Source organism: Chrysochloris asiatica, unplaced genomic scaffold, assembly GCF_000296735.1.
Source record: "Chrysochloris asiatica unplaced genomic scaffold, ChrAsi1.0 scaffold00058, whole genome shotgun sequence".
NCBI classification, from domain to species: Eukaryota; Metazoa; Chordata; class Mammalia; order Afrosoricida; family Chrysochloridae; genus Chrysochloris; species Chrysochloris asiatica.
The window spans coordinates 10060745-10068452 of record NW_006408576.1 but is presented as its reverse complement, the minus strand read 5'-3'; the positions used below and the strand labels follow the sequence as shown (position 1 = coordinate 10068452).

Here is a 7708-nt window from a genome sequence, read left to right as displayed (position 1 = left end):
ATCAGTAAATGTTTTAAGTCCTCTTCACTTTCAGCCAGCAAGGTTGTATCATCTGTATATCGCAGCTTGTTAATGAGTCTTCCTCCAATCCTGATGCCACGTTTTTCTTCATAGAACCCAGCTTTTCCGATTATTTGTTCAGCATACAGGTTGAATAAATATGGTGAAAGATTACAACACACCTTTCCTAATTTTAAACCATTCAGTGTTCAATTGTTCTGTTGGAACAGCTGCGTCTTGTACAGGTTCCTCATTAGCACAATCAGGCATTCTGGGATATTCATTCTCCATGGTTTTGTCCATAGCTTTTCATGGTCTACACAATTGAAAGCCTTTGAGTGGTCAATAAAGCACACACAAACATCTTTTTTGTGTTGCCTGCTTTCAGCCAAGATACATGTGATGTCAGCAATGATATCCCTTGTTTTATGTCCTCTTCTGAATCCTGCTTGAAATTCTGGAAATTCTCTGTTAATGATTGCAGCTATTTATGTACTATCTTTAGCAAAATTTTATTTCACATGATATTAATGATATTGTCCAATGATTTCCACAGTCTGTTGGGTCATCTCTCTTTGAAATGGGCACAATATGTGTATCTTCCAGTCAGCTCTCCAGGTAGTTTTCATCCAAATTTCTTGGCATGGATAATTAACAGCCTTCAGTGCTTCATCAGTTTGTTGAAAGGTTTCAATTTTTATTCCATCAATTCCTGGTGCCTTTTTCTTTGCCAATGCCTTCAATGCACCTTGGACTTCTTTTTTAAGTATCATTGTCTCTTGATCGTATGAAATCCTTTGAAATAGTTGAAAATGGTGCAGTGGTTGTGTATTTCTTTCATCTCTTTTTGATGCTTTCTACATAATTTCATTTATTATTTTCCCCATAGAATCCTTCAATATTGCAATCAAGGCTTGTTTCTGTTTTGTTTTGTTTTGAGTTCCCACAGCTAGAGAAAGGTTAAGTGTGTTCTTCCCTTTTTGTTTTCTAACTCCAAGTCTTTGCATACTTCATTATATTTGACTTTTTCTTCTCAAGCTGAACTTTGTAATTTTCTATTCAGCTCTTTTACGTTCTCATTTCTTCCATTCACTTTAGCATCTCTATGTTGGAGAGCAAGTTTCAGAGTTTCTTCTGACATCCACTGTGGTCTCTTCCTTCTTTCTTGTCTTTTTAATGGACTTCTGCTTTCTTCCTGCATGATGTTCTTGATGTCATCCCACAACTCTTCTGGTCTTCAGTCTTTAGTGTCTAATGCATCAAAACTGTTCTTCGTTTGGTCTCTAAACTCAGGTGGAATATGTTCACCCTCAGAAGTTTGCTCTTGTGAACTTGTTTCAATTTTATTCTGAACTTGCTTATGAGCAGATGATGGCCTCCTCTACAGTGTGCCCCTGGCCTTGTTTTGGCTAATGATATGGAACTAACGTAGAAATTTTGTAAAGATTCAGTTGATTTAAGTAATTAAGAAAACTGAGCACATTGAAATTGTGAGGAAAACAATGGAAGTATAGTGTAAGAATAAAAGGAAGAAGAAATGAAGAAGCAAATGTAAGATTTATTGAGTTAATAGATTAAGAGAGAACTATTGCATTTAACGATGATTCCATGCCTTAAACAAAAATAAGTATCTATCAATTATTTTTCCTTAGTTTCAAAGAACAAGAGAAAAAATGGTGTGTGAAATTAATTTATTTTATTTTATTTTTTTGAAGAACAGAGTTAAGGAGACAAATCTTATTTGTGGACAAAGATTTAGTAACTATGATGAATATTATTGAATTGCAATCACTGTGCAAAACATGGCCTCGTAGACTTATTTAAATACAACACAGCCAACACAATAAAAGCTGTTGCTTTTTGTAAGAAAATTACTTAAAAACAGATTGGGGCATAAAAGTTAAAGAGAAAAAGATGAACAGGAAGATATATAGCAAAGAAAGCTAGAGTACCTGCTTAGCCTGAAACAAAATAGAATTTAAATTAAGAAAAAATAAGTAAAAACTCAAAGGGATATTTCATACCAGTAACAAAAAATATATCTATAAGAGGAATAATGAGCATGGACATGTGAGTTCATGACAAAATCAACCAGAGAGATGAAGGAACAAAAGGCAAAATTACCAGGTAAAATGTGTAAACTACAACTATGCTCAGAAATTTTTAGCATAATTTCTAAACAAGTAGACCAAACACATTTCAAATAAGTAAAAACAATATACATATACGAACAAAAAGATTTAATGTATGTGTGTTTGAATAACTTTACTCTAAACAAAGAGTATATATATTTTTAAATCCTATATGAAGCATTCTTGAACAATTGGCCAGGTAAACTACTACCCAAACCTCAATGCCAATGAGTTAATTCCAACTTATAGCCCTCCTCATATAGATCCTATAGCACAGAATAGAATTACCCCATAGGGTTTCAAAGGCTGTAAACATTTATGGAAGCAAATGGTCACATCTTTCTCTTGTAGAGCAACTTTTATATTTCAACCACCAATCTTTTGGTTAATAGCCAACTTTACCACTGTGACACCAGGGACCCTACTCTCACTTTGTTGTTGTTGCTATTAGGTATCATCCAGTAAGCTCTGATTCATGTTGACTCTATGTACAACAGAACAAACCCACCTTCCCAGCCCTGACCCATCCTCAATGTCATGTTTGAGTCCATTGTTACAGTCACTGTGTCAATCCAACGTGTTGTCGGTCATCCTTTTTTCACTGCCTCTCTACTTTACCATGCATGAAGTCTTTCTTCAGGAACTGTTGTTGTTAAGTGCCTTCAAGTCAGTTTCAACTCAGAGCAATCCTGTGTAACATTTCCAACAACCATCTGGTGAGTTTGAACCACCCACCTTTTGGTTCAAACTGACCAGTGCTTATCCTACAGCACTATACCACTGATATCATGTCCAAATTATGTGAGAAGTTTCACCATCCTTCCTTCAAAAAGTATTTCTGGTTGTATTTCTCCCAGACAGGTTTATTGTCCTTCTGGTAGTCAAATGACATTTTAAATATTCTTCACCAAACTCATAAAAGTAAATGTATTAATATTTCTGTAATTTTCCTTAATCTATTTTCCACCTTTCACATGCATTTGTAGTTACTAGGTGGCATGGAATCTGTTTTGACTCCTGTATAGGGTTTCCTAAGAGCAATTGGTGGGTTTGACCTGCCTACCTAGCAGTTTTCCATTCAGTGCTTATCCTAAAGTGCCATCAAATACCATGGTTTGAGTCAGGAACAGTTCTCAAAGTGGTACCTGTGCTCTTTAAAGTAGTTTTTTGCAGCAGATTTGCCTAATGCAATACATTGGTTAATTTCTTCACTGTTGCTTCCATAAACATTTATTATAGATCCAAGTCAAATGAAATCTTTGAAAACTTCAATCTACTCTCCATTTATCATATTGCTGTTTACTGATCCAGTTATGAGGATTTTTATTTTCTTCACATTGAGATGTAATCCATAATAAAGGCTGTATTCTTTGATCTTCATCAGCAAGTACTTCATTTTTTTCATATTTAGCAAGCAAGGATGTGTCATCTGCATTTTGCAGGTGAAATTTCCACCAATCCTAGTGCTTCAATCTTCAGACAGTCCAATTTCACAAATATTTGCTCATTATACAGATTGAATAAGTTTAGTGAAATGACACAACCCTGACACACACCTTTCCTAATTTAAATCTATTCAGTATCCTCTTGTTCTGTTCTAACAACTGTATCTTTGTCTATGTGCAGGTTCTTCATGAGTACAATTAAGTATTCTGAAATATCCATTCTTAGCAATGTTATGCCTATAAGGAAAACCCATCAATACCACTATTATTCAAATTTACATACCAACCACTAAAGTCAGTGATGATGAAATGAAGAATTCTAACAAGTTCTTCAGTTGGAAATTCAACAACATGCAATTAAGATATATTGATGATTACTGGCAACTAGAATGCAAGGATGGAAATAAAAAGGATTTGTCCTTGGAAAATAAGGCTTTTTGATAGAAAACATACTGGAGATTGCATGATACAATTTTGTAAGACCAATGACTACTTCATTGCAAATAGCTTTTTTTAAATAACATAAAAGGTGAGCATGCACATGGAGCTCACAAGATAGAATACACAAATTGAATACATCTTTGGGAAGGCATGTTGGCAAAGCTCCATATCATCAGTCAAAAGAAAGTCAGGGCAGACTGTAGAACAGACCACCAATTGTTCATATGAAAGTTCATGCTGAAAAAATTAAAACAAGTCCACCTGAGCAAAATATGACCTTGAACATATACCACCTAAATTTAAAGATCATCTGAAGAACAGGTTTGATGTATTAAACATTAATGACCAAACCAGAAGGGATGGCATCAAGAACATCATACAGGAAGAAAGCAAATCATTAAGACAACAAAGAAGAAAAAGACCAAATGCATGCATGGCAGAAGAGACTGAAATGTGCTCTCCAGCATAGAGATGCTAAAGCAAATGGAAGAATCGAGGAAGTAAAAGAGTTAAACAGAAGATTTCAAAGAGCAGCTCGAAAAGCCAAAGTGAAATATTATAATGAAAATTGTAGAGACCTAGAGTTAGATCAAAGGGGAAGGACACATTCAGCATTTCTCAAGTAGATGAAACTGAAGAAAAAATCCAAGTTCCAACTTGAAATATTAAAGGATTATATGGGCAAAATGTATGACACTGTGAGATAAAGCTTTGGACTGCAAGGTCTGTTTGAACCACAAGGTCAGTGGTTCAAACTCACCAGCCACTTCTTGGAAACCCTATACAGAGTCTCTGTAAGTCAGAACTGACTCAACAGCCCTCAACTACAACAACAATGGGCAATATATTTAGTAATGCAGAAAGCATCAAAAGAAGATGGAAGGAATACACAGAGCCACTGTACCAAAAAGAATTGGTCGAGGTTGGGTGGGGTAGAAAGTAGGGAGCAGTAGTCAGGGGTGTGGGAGAATGAGGGGTTGACAAATCACTTACAAATGACAGACAAGAAAGCAGGATCTGAAGCCTAAATTACAGGAGGGTGAGCGAGTGCTATGCTTTCATGGGCCTCTACCATATGAAGCAAAGTGTGTAAAGGTGGCCATAAAGGACAACCAAGTGAAATACTTTTTTATACATTGCAGTGATTGGAATAAAAACTGGGATGAATGGGTTCCAGAAAGCAGAGTACTCAAATAAGTGGGCACCAATCTGCAGAAACAGAGAGAACTTCAGAAAGCCAGTCAGGAGCAGTATGCAGAGGGGAAGATGAGAGGCACTGCTCCAGGAAAGAAGACATCTGATTTTCAACAGAAAAATGCTGAAGTAAAAACAACAAAAGAATGAACAGAAAATACCTGGAAATGGAGATGGTGGCAGTACCAATGAGACACTTCAGCCTCCTTGGAAGAAAAGGGCCAGAGTAGACCCTATGTTGAAAATGAGGAAACATCCATGAACAGAGTTGAAGTTAAAGTAAAGATTCTTGAAGAATTAAAACTATGGCTTGCTGATGACTAGGACTTAATTACCAGGCAAAAACAACTCTTTTATCCTCCTGCCAAGAAAAATGTGGATTCCATTCTAGAGGATTATGCAAATTACAAGAAATCTCAAGGAAACACAGACAATAAGGGGTATGCTGTTAATGAAGTTGTGGCAGGGATAAAAGAATATTTCAATGTAATGTTGGGCACTCAGCTACTCTACAAATTTGAGAGACTGCAGCATGCTGAAATCCTCACAGATCACCCTGATGCACCCATGTCCCAGGTATATGGAGCATCACATCTTCTGAGATTATTTGTACCAATTAGAGCAATACTAAGCTACACATCTCTGGATGAGAAGAGTCTTACTTTATTACTAAACTATCTTCATGATTTCCTAAAGTACCTGGCAAAGAATTCTGCCACTTTGTTTAGTGCCTGCAATTATAAAGTGGCCCCTCCTAAATACCATCAGATGGCTGTGTTGAGAGTGCTGACGCTCACTTATATCTGGATCTCTGTAAACACATTTTGTTTTTCGTCCTCTTGTACAAATGATGTACTTTGAAATGTTAGCAGATAACAAAATTAATGTACATTTGTTTTCTGTTTGATTTAAACAGAGAAAATAAAAGGGGTTATAGCTCCTGTTTTCTTTTCTTTCTCTTTTTTTACCTTTCAAGATTGCTACCAGTGTATTCAGTGAAGGACAAGGTATGGACATTTTAATGCATTGCCTAGTTGACAAACCTACTTTTGAATGTTGGTGGTTCTCTTCCTTTGAAACTGCACACTTTTATAACATGTATTAATGCTATATGACAAGATGCTCTGATACCTAATGCCAAAGATTCACTTCAGTGTATGTAACTGAACACATTCATTCATTTGTGTGTGTTTTTTTCAATAATGCCTAAAGTAAAGAGCCAATCTTTTGCAAGTCATCTATGTTGTTCCTTGGTGGTGGTGGTGGTGGTGTGCCGTGGAGTCGGTTCCAACTCATAGAGATCCTGCATAGGGTTTCTGAGGCTGTAAATCTTTACGGGAGCAGAACATCTCATCTTTCTCCCGCAGAGCAGCTGGTAGTTTCAAACTGCTGATTTCGAGGTTAGCAGGCCGACTCGTAATCACTGTACTACCATGTTGTTCCTTAGGCATATTTTATTCTTGCTGAGTTTGTTAAAGAATGGAAGCTTGTTCCATGGTTTTTGTATTTTTGTCTAATGCCTGTTTTAACATGATAAATGCAATGCATTGTACAGCTATTGTGCAATACAAGCCAATCCTTTAAGAATTATTTTCAGATCTTCAATAATTTTTTTCTTTAAATTTCAAAATTAAATAAATAAATAGATGGTCAATGCACAACCATTTCAAGAGTTAGCCCATGATCAAGAATCAATGATATCGAAGGAATAAGTCCAAGGTGTATTGAAGTCATTGACATATGAGGCTACAGGAATTGATGAAATACAAATTGAAACCTTTCAACAAACTGATGTGACACCTGAGGCATTCACTCAACTATGCCAAGAAATTTAGAAGACAACTACCTGACTAACTGATTGGAAGAGATTCATATTTGTGCCCATTACAAAGAGAAGTGCCCCCAACAATATGTGGAAATCAATGGACAACATTATTAATATAGCATGTAAGTAAAATCTTGCTAAAGACAATTCAAAAACAACTGCAACAACACATTGACAGGGAACTACCATAGGTTCAAACAGGATTCAGAAGAATCCATGGAACAAGGAACATCACTCCTGATGTCAGATATATCTTGGCTGAAACTTCAGAATACCAAACAGATGTTTACTTGTACTTTATTGACTTCTCAAAGAATTTCAATTGTTTGGATCGTGACAAGCGATGGACAATATTGCAAGAATGAGTATTCTGCAACACTTAATTGTCCTCATGAGGAACCTATACATAGACCAAGAGGTGATTGTTTTAACAGAACAAGGGGACAATGAATGGTTTAAAATTAAGAAAGATGTAGACCAGAGTTATAGTCTTTCACCATATTTACTAAATCTGTGTGCTGAGAAAATAATATGAAAAACTGGATTACATAATGAACATGACATTAGCTCTGGAGAAAGACTCAGTAACAACCTGCGATATACAAATGATACAACCGTGCTAGCTGAAATCAAAGAGGACTTAAAATACTTATGAATGAACATAGAAGACT

At 35.9% G+C, this 7708-nt stretch overlaps 1 pseudogene; it reads left to right on the top strand.

The window, feature by feature from the left end:
- Window positions 1-6073, top strand: part of LOC102814591 — a 17537-nt pseudogene extending 11464 nt beyond the window's left edge.
- Window positions 6074-7708: the final 1635 nt, after the last annotated feature.